Below are 15541 nucleotides of genomic sequence, written 5' to 3' on the forward strand. Positions count from 1 at the left end.
GAGGGGGCCGGCTGTCAGAGCCCCCTCCTCGGAGTCTGTTTAGCAGGGGCTCTAGGCCACCCCAAACATCAGCTCTCGATGCTGCCCGTGCAAGGACAGAAGGAATACAGAGCTCTAGGGGAAGCTGTTGCCTGAAAGTAATTTTCAAAGAAACAGTAGCTCAAAATGACCGCCTCCTCTCTTGGAGATAAGTGGGCCACGTGAAACAAATTTGGCTGAAATAGGCAAGAAAAGAAATGAATGGGCTTAAGTATCTTACACGTACTTTTTACTAATTAAAAAAAGGAATACGTGCTTGTTGAACAAAATATGGAGAACACATGTAAACAGAGAGAAGAAAAAAGGGACCCTGGTCTCACCGCACTCCCCCCCAGACAACCTCGGTTAGCATTTTGGCCACTTTCCTACCTTTTTTTTTTTTTTGCGTGGTGGCAACAGAAACACTGGATCGACTCATGGTCTCAGATACTCTTCGTGAGGCCTGCGCTGTCTGTGGAAGTGGAAGTGCTCTAACCCTGTGCTGTCCTAACGTGAGAGTCACTAACCACATGTAGCTATTGCACACTTGAAATTGGCTAGGCTGAGAATCTGCATATTTAATTTCAGTTAATTTAAATTTACATGGTCAGACATGGCTAGTGACTATTTATTGGATTGTGCAGGTCTATATAGGATTTATAGAAGAGTGGTATCAAAGTGTCCAGTGGCAGGGAACAAGTGGCATCATTGAAAATGCGGTCGCTGTCATTTTGAATGACAGGACTCGGAATATTTCTCAACGAGGAGAAAGGCCACCCCAAGAAAGCATGTAGCAATGAGCTCAAAGTGAGGCTCTGCAAAGGAAGTCAGCCACTATCCACCTCCTGACATCCCAGCGATTACCCAGTCTTGGGAGAAGAGCAGGTATCTGCAGAGAGGTGCCGAATAAATAGGAGATAAGAGCCTATAAAAATGAAAAGGCTTTCGGTCTTTCATCACAGGATAATCCAATGCACATGAATTAATGGCGAAAGGCTCAGTAATAGCCTCTGTGAGGAAATAGGAGCAGTGTAGCAGGATATCCTTTTTCCGCACTAAAGCACCCAATTCTTTCAATTTTATATACAGCGGAAGCAATTAATTGTACTAGAAAGCAACCCACAGCTGGCTTTTCCTGATGGCCCCATAAGCAGCAACCCTATTGTTCAGCTTCCGAGACACATGTAAAGTCATCCGACTGGGCCGCTGAGATTTTTCTGATTGTTTAGTATGTTAATTTTTCCAAAATTAAAAACTTGTAGGGTAACATCTAAAATTCCAGTTCCTGTTATCCCGCATTGTCAGTATAAGCAACTGTCAAAAAGGTTATTTTATTTGTAATATAATTCAAACACATGCCTTCATGCTAGTATTTCTTCTAAACTCCATTTGACTGAATCAGAAGTTATTCACTTTTGTTTGTTTTACGTACGTGTTTCTGTTGAATGGCACTGACTCTGCTTTTGTGGTTAGTATTTATAGAGTGACGATATAAATGGCAAATAAAACTGTACGTTGAAAGCCTAGAATCTCACCATTTCAAACTATTGGTCTGTGTGGCATTGTTTTGCCTACTAGCTGCATTAAAACATACTCTATTTCCTCATTCTTAGATGCATTTTCCCCCCCATTTTAACATTTCTGTAAGGGGATTGATGGGTGATGTTTAATTGGCAGTGTTTTTCTTTCTTAGTTGTACATAAGATGACTCATATTTTAAACAATGGTGTTTTCCATTTGATGAAATACAGTATATATATTAAAAATCTTATTTGTCTGATGTATTATTGCAAGCATAACAACAGAATAAATTTTGTTAATGATTATAAATGTGACACTGCTCAGTGTGAGAATAGATAACAAAGCTTATTGAAGAAAATAATAGCCATCCATTATGCCACCACTCAGAAAGTACTGCCAACATTTTGTCTTTATTTCCTTTCAACCTATTTATATGCATACATATTTTGCAATATAGAATTAACAAATGCTTGAATCCAGGCTGCCAAATGTCCTGAAAGGTATCTAGAGAAGCCGGTTCTCACGCAGGCTCTGAGCCTGGCTCCCTGCCTGCGCCGCAGCAGCCCTTGGGCGAGTTCAGGACGGAGGGCGAGGTGCACAACTCCAGGGGGTGCTTTCACAGCGAGCGGGGCGTGCAGGGCCCATCCCCGGGGCGTGCAGGGCCCATCCCCGGGGCGTGCAGGGCCCATCCCTGGGGCGTGCAGGGCCCATCCCTGGGGCGTGGCAACCCTGGGCTCAGCAGGACGACTGCAGCGATGGTGAGAATGGGTGGGGGCGAGGGGGACAGATCAGCACAGTGGAGGCGTCGCGGAGTACGGGACCCCCTTCCCGCTGCCCCCCTTCCCTTACAAGTGGAATCAAGTCATGAGCAGAGGCAAGGGTTCCGGAATTCAAGGATGACAACGGGAGGCCTGTGCTGCCCACAACCCCTAAACCAGGGATTCTTAGCCTTTTTTGTTCCACAGACCCCTTTGCCAGTCAGGTGAAAACCACAGGCCCCTTACTAAGCCCACACTATCCTGTGTATTATTTAATAAATGTATCTCACTTGCACTAACACGTCCCCAAAAGAGTAATGTTTTTTGAATTTTAATTCAAGCTCACGGACCCCTGGTTAAAAACTCCTGCCCTAAACTGACCTTCTGGGCTGGGACCTTGCAAAACCCTATTTAAATGTAAGAGAATTTGGGTGGTGGAATCTCATTTGGGGGGAGCAGAGGTGGCTCAAGTCATCAGGTGCCTCCCTTCCACATAGAGGTCCTGGGTGTGGCTCCTCGTGCCTCCTGAAAAGAAGATGAGCACACAACGAGCACGCACAGAGAGCAGACAGTGAGCATAAAAAATGAGGGGGGTGGGAATAAAAAAAACCCTCATTTGGGGTAAAGACATGGGGGACAACTAGACAATACAAAGAAGTGAGTGGTATAGACTATAGAGAGAAGAGCCGAAGGAGGAGGAGTCTGGGATGGAGCCGTCGGAGACAGTTTCCTGAAGGGTGGAATCTGGGCTTTGCAGGCAGGAGACTGACACTAAAGGAGGCAGATGGTGTCCATTCTGGAGGACTTAGGGAGACCACCCCAACAGAGAGCTGCCCTGCAGCAGAGCTTCCCAGACTTCCATGGGAGTGGTCCTATTAATAAGAGAAAGCTTGAAAAGCTGGGCACCATAAATTGGAAGGGGGATGAACAGTTAGGAGGAAGCTAGTATAATTCGGATGCACGGTGAGCAAGACTGGTTTTAGGGTGGGTAGCAAACTACATGGAAAATAATCTATTTTTTTCTTTAAAACACTGACAAATACTGCTTACTGGTTAAATAAATAAATATATTTCCCCATGAAAGAACTAAGGAAGTTGCCTTAAGGGGAGTAGAATTCAACATTATTTGTTAAAAGTTTGTTGTCAGAATTTACAGTCAAGATAGTCCTCACTGCTTATTATCATGCATCGCATGTTAGTAGACTCTCATTCCATCAAGGTAAGTGCTTTATCATGAATCCTCAAAAAATACTGAGAAAGGGAAACGGACTTGGCCCAGTGGTTAGGGCGTCCGTCTACCACATGGGAGGCCTGCGGTTCAAACCCCGGGCCTCCTTGACACGTGTGAAGCTGGCCATGCGCAGTGCTGATGCGCGCAAGGAGTGCTGTGCCACACAGGGGAGCCCCACGCGCAGGGAGTACGCCCCATAAGGAGAGCCGCCCAGCGCGAAGGAGAGAGCAGCCTGCCCAGGAATGGCGCCGCCCACACTTCCCGTGCCGCTGACGACAACAGAAGTGGACAAAGAAACAAGACGCAGCAAATAGACACAGAGAACAGACAACCGGGGGAGGGAGGGAATTAAATAAATAAATAAATCTTTAAAAAAAAAAAACTGAAAAAAAAATCTTGTCTTGGCTGATAAAGAAAAAGGAGGGCAAACTATCAATATGGAACAAAATGAAATGTCAACCATCTTCAGGTCAATACATCCTGACTTGGAAACAAACATGGAATGCAGGAATTCTGTATGTGACTTGTTTTCATTGGATTTTAAGCTTTTGGGGTGCAGGAGCCCACCACGATGCCTACAGCATTCAGTTACTCATTCTGTTAATACCAACTACCTACTGGTGTGCGAGGCGGCTCACCAGAGACTAGGGACACGATGGAGCAAATCTTAGGCCCTGTCCTTGTGGAACTTTGCGTCTGCAGCAGGGACAGGAGCTCCCCGTGTACGTGGTGGTCACACTGGGGCAGCAGCACCGCACTCTCCTAGGGACACCACCTCTCGACCCTGGAGACCACGTGCAGGAGTGCGGCGTGGCTGTCAGTGGCCTGGCGTTCCTGACCCAGCTCGTTTCTTTATCCCAGCGCCTTGCCTTTGACCCAGCATTCACAGGGTGATTGTACTTCGCTCCAGATGCTGGAATTCCTGGACTACTAGTCCCAAAGGAATTCCTGAAGAGAAGCAGTGTTTAGGATTAGTCAGTAGACTCAGATACGCCTCTTACATTTCAGAATACCTACATACATATGTATTATATGTGTATATATGTGTGTATTATACATATACGTATGTGTGCATACACACATACACAGTTGGTTTTATCTTATTAAATAGTAATCGAAGCGTAATAGGCTATAAACCCACTTTTTATCAGGACAGGGAAAGGCCGGGCTCTGATCTGCTGTGGGAGGGGCTAGGATGGGATTTACTGTGAGCTGGGGGGGGGGGGGGGGGAGCAGGCTCCAGCTCCAGGTGATAGCCAGGAAGTGGTGAGCAAACAACAGGTGGTAGTCCAGGAGCACAGGTGGTATCAGGAAGTGCAGCCTGAGATACCAAGGGAAGGGGGCCGGACAGAAAGCGGGATATGGGAGCGGAGAGAATCTATAAAGGCGCAAAGGGCAGGAGGCAGGCAAGTGTTGCTGCTAGAGCTCAGCAGAGCCTGCGTGGCAAGGCGGGGGCTCAGGGAGACCAGAGCTCCAGGCGGGCACAAGGAAAGGGCCGGGAGCCAGTTCACAGAAAGGGGCCACACTCAGGCTTCCCCGGGGAAGCGGCAAAAGCAAGCAGGCGTCTGCATCCCTGGGGTTGGAGCCCTGAGAACTCCTGCCTCAGGGCCTACATCCTGGAAAGGGAGGGCGGAGAGGAGGACTACGGAGGCCAAGAACCAGACTGGACCAAGCGAAGGGTAAACAGTATCCTCAGGAAATGGTAAACAGTCTGTTAATCATAGTAAACAAGTACACTGAAGCAAAGAGATCTTGAAATGGAGTAGGGGAGAAGGAGCGAGTTGTTTAGAAGTAAAAATAGAAGGGGAAGTAAAACGCTGTGCCATTACAAATAAATTCACATTTTTAAACTTTACTTTGGTTACTGATTTATTACTTATAGATAGGCATCCATTTCTTGAACACAAGTTGTTATGTTATGGTCCTTTCGAACCAGGGTGGGGTATTCTGAACCAGTAAAATGATGTAGTTATGTCCACGCTGAAAAACGCAGCTGCTTCCTCTACTTTCCTCACACTTTTTGTCCATTTACTGTTCGGTCTGAAACCAACCTAAAAATATCACCCTACAAGGGTATCCCATCACTAGTCCCTCCTTCCTGTGCTCTAACTTTTCTCCAAACCTACAAAGACTTGGTTCTGCCTATCAACTCATAAAGTCATTACAACAGGAAGAGACTTTGGATGGATTAGATGGCAATGACCTTGGATCCCTTAAGGCAGAAGGCCCATTTTTTTTCTGAAGATGGTGAAATCCACAGCTTCCCTGGCCAACCTGCAACCTTCCCAACAGAGTCCATGACAACCCCTTAAAACCAAAAGGGTCTTGATGACAAAGTTCAGAAATGCTCAGAGGGATAGTCTATCCTCATCTAGCTCACTCAGCAAAAATATGGAGCACTTATGATGTGCTAGGCATACAGTTGAGAACAAACTGACAAGGCCTTTGCGCCATGGGTTTATTCTATTGGGGCAGAACAACTCCAAGATCAGACCCAAATATGCCCACGAACAAGGCGATTTCAGGTAGTAAAAAGAAACTGGAGTTGGTTGTGACAGAGTATTAATTTAAGATAGGTGTTCAGGGAAAGCCTCCTCGGGGAGCTAAGACCTGTATGAGAAGGTGTCAGTCAAGGGAAGATTGAATAATTGGGTCATTTCCGTTCCAAACTAATGTGATGTGATTTGGCCACGTGACAGTTACCACTCTTGGGACCTATACCTCAAACTAACTGTGCAGAGGAAAAAGGCTCATTTCTAGCTCATTCTGTTAACTGGCTCACAGGACTGCCACATTAGAGAATGTTAAATTGGAAGCTTCAGGCATTGCCTTTGGGTTTAGGGGCCAGACCATACGTGCCCAGATGTCTCCTTGGGCTTCCTGACTGCTATGTTCATTTATTTAGTGGGTAGGCAAACTGGAGAAACAGGCTGGCATGCACACACATGCCAGGAAGCAGAGAGTGCAGTGCTCCACTCAGTTGTCTGAAGGCTGCCCTCTGTGACATACGTTTGGGATTGAAATGCCAGCACTAGGTGGGTCTCATGGAGCAAAAGGAGGTCAAGCAAAATTACCAAAGACTTGCAAAGTGGACCCTTTCGTAGAGCAGCAGTCGAGGATGTCATGACTTAAAATGCAACATCTCTCTGTGCTCTCATTTCCACACTGGCATATAACACAAACCAGGCAACCCTGTTGTATTTTAGACACTTGATGTACTAAAATTCCAACCTGAGACTCTTGGTTATTTGATAGACTGATACACGAGCCTAAAAATCGAACCAGGCTGTAGAGGCCATAACAGCACACGCACTGGCGTTTTCTCTGCCTTGACACGTTGCTCAGCGCACAGCAATGAATTCTTTGGCCTGTCAGGCTGAACCTCCTTGAGGATAAGGTCCACCCTTTCCCCTAGAATTAAAGCAGTCTAACATGCAGGAAACTTGAAAAAGAAAAGCGACCGACACACTTTAACTGATGTTAAGGAAAGTCATACCTTAGATCTTTCCTGCATAGCAATGGGTTCCAAAGCTGAGACCGCTAAATTAGAGCCCAGAGCAAAAGTCAAAGAAAGGAGCACCGAAACTCGGCTTTACCGAGATGTTTTGAGGTATTAAGAATTGTAAAAGGAAAAGAAAAGGGGGACGGGATAAAAGGTAGAGGGAGAAAAACATTTATACAAGAATAAAAGGGAATTGAAACATATAAACAAAGGTATAAGGGAATGCCCTGAAATCTAAATAACTCTTTAGGGGAGAATGAGTGCAAGAAACCAAACCAAAAAAACCCAAAACAAAACAGGGTCTGAGACATTCTTTTCCTTCCCCCTTTCTTTTTACCCACCGTTTAAAAAGTGATTTTAGAGACTTTAACCTGCTTTCGTAGAGACTAAATTTAACGTGAGCTATTCGTTCAATGGAATCACCAAGGAGAACAAGGTCACGTTTGGGCGTTAAAAGAGGGGCCTCCCTTCTTTTCTTCACACACGGGACACTACTTTTAACTGCTTTTTCCAGAAAGGACGCCGTACAAAATCAAATAAAAGAGGTGTTGACAATTATTTACGTTCCCCTAACGGAGCGCGAGGCTCGGGAGGGCACGCAAGGTCACAGCAGCGAGGCGCAGGCGGCGAGGGCCGGCGTATTTATAGCCCGCTGACTGCCGGGCCGGGGCCGCGGGTTCTCATCTCGCGCGCTTGGAATCCCCGCGCGCGCGGCGCCCCCGCCCTCCGCCCCCCGGCCCCGCGCGCGGCGCCCCCGCCCTCGGCCCCCCTGCCCCGCGCGCGGCGCCCCCTGCCCCGAAGCGGCGCCCCCGCCCTCGGCCCCCCGGCCCCGCGCGCGGCGCCCCCGCCCTCGGCGCCCCGGCCCTGCACGCGGCGCCCCCTGCCCCGAAGCGGCGTCCCCGCCCTCGGCGCCCCGGCCCTGCACGCGGCGCCCCCTGCCCCGAAGCGGCGCCCCCGGCCCCGCGCGCGGCGCCCCCGCCCTCGGCCCCCCGGCCCTGCGCGCGGCGCCCCCTGCCCCGAAGCGCCGTTCCCGGCCCTGCGCGCGGCGCCCCCGCCCTCGGCGCCCCGGCCCTGCACGCGGCGCCCCCGCCCTCGGCGCCCCGGGCCCGTCCTCCTGCGCCTCCTCCGGTCCCGGCACGCGGGCCCCGAGCCCCAGGAGGCGCGGGCGAGGGCCGGGCCAGCGGGAAACCGCGCGCGACCGCCGTCTTCTTCCTCGGGTCGCGCCGACCACGGCCGCCCTCCCGGGTGCGCGACTCGAGCGCGACCAGGTTTTGTTCCGCGACCCCGCGCCTGGCGGGTGGGAAGGGGCGAGGGAGACCGGGAAGCCGTGGCGCCCGGGGCTGGCGGGTTCCGGAGACGCGGGGCCGGCCGGTCTGCGGCCGCGCCAAGCAACAGGCCCCCCTGCCCGGCCGCAGCGGCCCGGCGCCCCCGTGCCGGCCGCCCGCCGTCCTCCCCGGCAGCCGGGCGCCGGGGCCCGCGGGCCCTTCGGGCGCTTCCGCCGCGCGCTCGGCTCCCTTCGCGTCCGGGGCGGGGCCGGCGGCCGGGCTCGGGTGCGCGCGGCGCAGGCGGGCGCCCCCTCCGTGCGCGCGCGCGGCGCCCCGGGCTCGCGCAGGCCCGCCCCTCCCCCCGCCCCCGCCCCCCGTGCGCGCGGCGGCGGCGGCGGCCGAGATTGGAATCCGCCTGCTGGCGCGGGCCGCGGAGGAGGGCGGAGGGCGGGCAGCTCGGGCTCCGGCGCGTCGGGCCAGACGACGACCGCACGGCCGCGCGAGGGGCGACCGGGCCGGGGCCGCTGCACGCCCAGGGCGGAGGCCGAGCCGGGCCCCCGGCGCTCCCCGGCCGCTGCCCGCCGCGCGCACTCGGCTGGAGGATGACTTCCCCGGGGTCCCGGTGAGTTGGCGCGGCGGAAAGTGCGTGTGCGCGGCGCGGGGGGAGCCGGGCCGCGGCCGGGGCGAAGTTTCTGAGGCAGCGAGGCCCGCGCGGCGGGCGAGGTCGGGGCGGCCCGGCCCGGGCCCCGCGCAGGGCCCCCGCGGCCTCGAGTGCGGGCCGCCGGCGCCTCGAGCTGCCCCTCAGGCCGCGGCGCGGGGTCGGGGCCCGCCCAGCCGCGCACCCCGGGCCGTGGCCGCCGCCGGCTCTCGCCCGGGCCCCCCTCCCCACCCCCGAGCCCCCCGAGCCGGGCCCCCCGCCCGGCCCCTCCTTTGTGCCCGGGCCGGGGGCCAGGCCGCCCGGGGGAGGCGCTGAGGGCGCGGGGCGCCGGGAGCCGGCCGCCCGGGTCCTTAAATGGCAAGGCGCGCCTCCCGCGCCCCGCGGCCGCGAGGGGGACGCGCGGTGTGTCTGGGCGCGCTGCCGCGGGAGGGGGCCCGGCGCGCTGTCCCGGGAGGGGGCTCGGCGCGCTGCTCCGGGAGGGGGCCCGGTGCGTCCCGGGGCCCGGGGCTCGGCGCGCTGCCGCGGGAGGGGGCCCGGCGCGCTGCTCCGGGAGGGGGCCCGGTGCGTCCCGGGGCCCGGGGCTCGGCGCGCTGCCGCGGGAGGGGGCCCGGCGCGCTGCCGCGGGAGGGGGCCCGGCGCGCTGCTCCGGGAGGGGGCCCGGCGCGCTGCTCCGGGAGGGGGCCCGGCGCGCTGCTCCGGGAGGGGGCCCGGCGCGCTGCTCCGGGAGGGGGCCCGGCGCGCTGCGGGCGGGAGGGGGCCCGGCGCGCTGCGGGCGGGAGGGGGCCCGGCGCGCTGCGGGCGGGAGGGGGCTCGGCGCGCAGCCGCGGGAGGGGGCCCGGTGCGTCCCGGGGCGCGGGGCCCGGCGCGCTGCCGCGGGAGGGGGCCCGGCGCGCTGCCCCGGGAGGGGGCCCGGTGCGTGGAGCCGGGCGCGCTGCCCCGGGAGGGGGCCCGGTGCGTGGAGCCGGGCGCGCTGCCGCGGGAGGGGGACCTGTGCGTCCCGGGGCCCGGGGCCGGGCGCGCTGTCCCGGGAGGGGGCCCGGTGCGTGGAGCCGGGCGCGCTGCCCCGGGAGGGGGACCTGTGCGTCCCGGGGCGCGGGGCCGGGCGCGCTGCTCCGGGAGGGCGCCGGGCCCTCGGTCGCCGGGTGCGTTCACCTGTTGTCCTGCGCGGCCGTCGCGGCCGTGGCTGTCGTGACGCTGCGTCCACTTCAGTTTCCGAAAACTTTTCTGTCGAATTCAGTGCAATCGTTTTCTTCTTCCAGACGCCCAGTGGAAAGGTTTGGCAAGGGGAAAAAAAAAAGAGCTTGCGTCAGGGAAGAAAAATAATGTGCTCCGTGTTAGGGTCTGCCTTTTTGTGACTTGCGCTCCTCTTTCATGCTCTCAGATGTTTTTGTTTGGGCCAAGTGCTGCAGTTTTCTCCTCTTTTAAACGGTTAACGAACTGTTCCCGAGGACTTGGCGCGGTCTCCTGCGTTACGTCATTTAATCCTTTGGACAAACCCTGGTTATTGTATTCCACACTTTTGGGGGGAGGAACCCGAGACTCAAAGAGGTTAAATAACTTATTTAAGCGAACTGGGATTTGAATCCAGGATTTTCCCTACTATTCAGAAACTGTTAAAGTGAAGTGTACGGTGACATGTTTTTTTAAAAAGCTCTTTTCTGTACTTTCATCTTGAACATTTTCCAGTTACTCATATTTGAAATGATCACTGTTTTGTTCCTTGAGTTGAAATAGCTCCTTTACTGTATTTACTTGTAAGAAGTTAAACTTTGAATGCATGTGGAATGTTAACTTCATGTTTTTCATTGTTTTCAGTTGAAATAAAAAGTTTGTGAAGCAGAATTTTTTAAGTATTTAAACTTAAAACCAGGAATACAGTCTGTTCTCTGATCTGGGGATGGGTCCAGTTTTTGAAAGGCTGATTGAAATTTAGAAGGCATTTTTAACAGAAACGAAGTTCTATTCCTGCTTCTTTTCCCCTCCACATTCTCCGTGAAGTCCATCTCAAACCTCTCTTACTTTCTTCACTTCTCCCTGTCCTTACAGAAGAGATTGAGACGCCTTCTAGAATTTACTGGATTCCTTCCTTCACCTGCTTCTTCTCTTCCATCTCAGAGGAGAATTTTTTTTTTTCCTCCTTAGTAGATTAATGCCTTGTTTCTTTGTTATTTTCTACATAAAGAAGTTATCCCCTCTATTGTCTTTGGGTTCTTAAAGTACAAATGTGTTTGGGATTCCTTCAGTTTACAAAGACCTTCCTTTGAGCTGTTTTGTTGGCTGCTTTTCCTCGTCAAGTCACATTAAAAAAAATTTTTTTTAAGGTTTTTCCTTGTAAAAGTAATACATGTTCATTAGAGCAAAATCGCAAAATGGAGCAAAACTGAGGTGAAATTAAAACTCAGTCATTCATAATCCCATCTTTAGAAACTGCCACAGGTAACCACACTTCTTGAAGGAGTAGTCTACTTTTCCTGCCTTTACTTCCTGACCACACATTCACTTCTTAACCCTTTGTTATCTCAGTTTTACCTTCACAGACCTGAGACTGTTAGGTTGAAGGTCATCTTAACCTAATCAACGTATTCAAGCATCTTTTCTAGGTCTTCTCCTTGAGATTTTTGTACCATTTAACGTTGACCTCACATTGTTGAAATGCTTTGCGTGACTTATCATCTATACATTTCATTCAACGAATACTTGCTGTCTTCCAACACATTGTGCAAGGTGATAGGACGCATTAGCATCAGCGGGTATGGTCTTTGCTCTTTTGGTGTTTATAATCTAGTGGAGAAGAAGGATATTGTAGAATGGATTATATAATTAACTATAATTGTGATTATAATTAAAGTGCAGAGTATTATAAAAGCTTAAAATGGGGAACCTGCCCTGGTGCTGGGAGAATCTGGGAAGGTCTTCTTAAAAATGTTACCTTGGAATCCAGGACAATTCTGAAGGGTAAGTAACAATGAGATGAATAGGGTGTTTCAACTTGTCCTTCTCTGCCCCTTTTCTGTGATCTCTTCTTCCTTCCTGCTTATTTTAAGTGTTCTCCAAGTTTCAATTTTTAGATCACTTTCTATATACCTCTAGTCCTTTGACATTATTGTTTACTCTTTGAGTAATTTTCAGATCTCTATTCTTTATTTCTCTTCTGCACTTGAATCTTCTTTTTCCATCTGCTGCTTTATGTACAATATATCTCTTTCTGGCTCTTCTGGTTCAAACTGACTCCTTTTGCATACCACACTTGCTCCTCTGAGGTTCCTTGATTCTGTTAATATGACTCCAAACCTTTCCCCATTCCATCATATCTTGTCAGTGGCCAACATTTGTTAAATCTGTTTTCATGATACTATAATTCTTCTCTCTATTCCTGCTAACTCTGGCACCCTACTTATTAAGTGTTGGAGTCAAAGTTGTAACAGACTCAAAATGCGTTGGCAACATCCCTTTTTCTATTTTCAGTTTAGATTGGGATTTTCTGTTCTTGAAAGTTTGAAACACCTCACCTGTAAGACCATTCAGACCTCGGTCATTTTTTTTCTAAAGAGGACTTTCAATGCCATTTCAATTTATTTACTACCTATGTGTCAGTTTTAGTGTTTCGTATATTTTTCCAGAAATTTATTGAGTTTTAAAATCTACTGGTGTTTGGTTTTCACACAGTTCTTTTTTTCTTTAAATTTCTGCTATATTTAGTTACCTTTTTCAGGTTTTTTCTTTTTCTTTTTCTTTTCTTTTTTGCTAACTTCTTATCCCACCTGGACTAATGCTGTCTTCATGCTTTCACTTTCTCCTTTATCCAGTTTACCTTAGGCATTTCTTCCTAAATTAATCTTGAAGCTCAGTTCTTATCACTTTGCCCAGAAGTTTCCTGTGGCTTCCTTTGTGTGAAGTAATTCCTATGGGATTTGAAGCCCATACTATGCCTGAGATTTGCTTTATTCTGAATCTGTCATTATTTTTGCCCCCCTCCCCCAAAAACTCTTTTTTTCCTGCTCCTGTGTTGCTGATAATGTTCCCTTTACTTCACTGCACATACATGGTCTGTTGTTGCTGTGTTTGCAAACCTTAACCCTCTCTTCAAGTCCCATTTCAAATTCTATCTCTTCTGTGCAGTCTTCCCATTTTCTTCCACCTTGTGAAATCCCACAGTATTTTTTAAGACATTGCAATTTTAATCTAATCTTATTTCCCATGTTCATCTTAAAAATCAGTTTTATTGACATTTAGTTTACATATGAGCATGTGTTAATTGTGCAGTTTCATGAGTCATTTGGTCTTTTATAGATATTTTTATACAAATATTAGTTCCGCTACTGCATTGCAGACCCAGTATGTATCTGACTTTGTTGCATATGAAATTGAATAAATGGGGGAAGGCCCCTAGTTAGCCCAGCAGTGGCTTTTGAACTACTGTGCTGATATGATTTTTGGATCTTGGGAGCGTGGGTTCCCTCTTAGACTGAATTTTGGATTAGGAGCCTTTTCTTTTTCTTTCTTCCTCTTCCCCCCTTTTACTAGTTTTTATTTTTTAGAATGTCTACTTAATATCTTAAGGTCTACATCGATGAGGTCTGTCCAACTCAAGCATTTATAAGATTAAGTGTTGAACCACACTGAATTACATCAATTGTAAGATGCACCATAATTTTATAGACCACTTAAAAGAAAATATGCTTCCAATAATGATAAGCCACTGATAGTAGGATACACCCTAATTTTAGAGATGCTAAACTGTAAAAAAATATATGCATCTTAGAATTGATGAATAGAGTACCTCTCCTTAATCACAACTCTCAGTTCTTCAGTACAGATGCTGGGAAAGAAGACTTTTAACTACAATCACATGTGAGTGACTTATAACTCTAATGTCACACAATGAAAAATTATTTTTAAAAGAGGGTGTTAAACTTCTTTCACAAGTGAAAAGTTTCAGGTGATATAGAGAAATATTTATTTTCAGATGGGAGTTCCCAACAATTAAGTAGGTCGGTTAGGTTGAGGCACCTTGACCACCCATCTCCCCCTCAGCTTTTTAATTTTTTTAATTTTTAAAATTTTTATTGTGATAACATTTAACATAGTTCCCATTTTAAACGCTTTTCAAGAATACAGTTCAGTGGTATTAATCACATTCACAGTGTTGCACTAGCATCATAATTTTTTCCATCACCCTAAACAGAAACCCCGTACACCTTAGGCATTAACTCTGTATAACCCCCTTCCCCTGGTAATCTGGTCACCTACTTTCTGTCAACAGTATCCGTTGTGTCGTGACTGGCTTATTTTATCCAATATGTTGTCTTCAGGGTTCATCCATGTTGTATCATGGATCAGAACTTCATTCTTTATACAACTGAACCATATTCCATTGTTCGTATATACAGCATTTTGTTTATCCACTCATCTGTTGATGGGTGCTTGGGTTGCTTCCACCTTTTGGCTATTGTGGATACTTCTGCTGTGAACATTAGTGTGCAAGTATCTATCAGAGTCCTTGCTCTCGGTTCTTTTGTGTATATCCCTAGATGTGGGATTGCTGGGTCATATGGCAATTCCAAGTTAAATTTTTTGAGGAACCGCCAAACTCTTTTTTATAGCAGCTGCACATTTTAAATTTCCATTAACAGTGCTCCTGTTTCTCCACATCCTTTCCAACACTTGTTCTGTTTTTTCATTGTAGCAGTTCTAGTGGGTGTGAAATGGTATCTCATTTCACATAATGGTATCTCATTATGCATTTCCTTACTGGATGATGATGTTGAGCATCTTTTCATGTGTTTATTGACCATTTGTATATGTTTGGGAAAATGTCTATACAATTCCTTAGCCTATTTTTTAAATTGCATTTTGTTGTTGTTGCTGAGTTATAGAAGTTCTTTATATATCCTGGGTATTGAATCTTTACTCGTTTCCAAATATTTTCTACCAATCTGTAGGTTGTCTTTTCACTTTCTTGATGTCCTTTGTACAAAGGTTTTTAATTTTAATGATCAGTTTATCTTTTCTCTTTTGTTACTCATGCTGATCCCCCAATTTGTTTGTTTTTCCCCAAATTTCTTCTTTTGATCATTATCTAAACTCACAGATTCTCTATGAGCTGATGATTGCCACAGACGGGTACATATTATTTAAGGGGGGAATTGTGTGGGTAATTTTAAGATAATAGTCAATATTTATGTGTGTCATTGACAATCATGAAATCTTAATGTTTTAAAAAAGTAAATACATGGGAAGCGGACTTGACTCAATGGATAGAGCGTCCTCCTACCACATGGGAGGTCCACGGTTCAAACCCAGGGCCTCCTTGCCTTGTGTGGAGCTGGCCTACTCACAGTGCTGATGCGCACAAGGAGTGCCATGCCACGCAGGGGTGTCCCCCACCTAGGGGAGCCCCACGTGCAAGGGGTGCGCCCCGTAAGGAGAGCCGCCCAGCGCGAAAGAAAATCCAGCCTGCCCAGGAGTGGCGCCGCACACACGGAGAGCTGACGCAGCAAGATGAGGCAACAAAAAAAGAGACACAGATTCCCAGTGCTGCTGACAAGAATAGAAGCGAACACAGAAGAACACACAGCAAATGCACAC

The 15541-nt window shown here is 49.5% G+C and overlaps 1 protein-coding gene across 2 annotated transcripts in view; it reads left to right on the top strand.

The window, feature by feature from the left end:
* Window positions 1–8766: 8766 nt before the first annotated feature.
* BMPR1A (bone morphogenetic protein receptor type 1A) overlaps window positions 8767–15541 on the top strand; it is a 153133-nt gene continuing 146358 nt past the window's right edge. For both annotated transcript variants that reach the window (XM_058299405.2, XM_058299407.2), the window contains exon 1: window positions 8767–8917. The gene's annotated coding sequence lies outside the window, so the exon portion shown is untranslated. The remainder of the gene's footprint in view (window positions 8918–15541) is intronic.

This window comes from Dasypus novemcinctus, chromosome 6 (assembly GCF_030445035.2).
Source record: "Dasypus novemcinctus isolate mDasNov1 chromosome 6, mDasNov1.1.hap2, whole genome shotgun sequence".
NCBI lineage: Eukaryota > Metazoa > Chordata > Mammalia > Cingulata > Dasypodidae > Dasypus > Dasypus novemcinctus.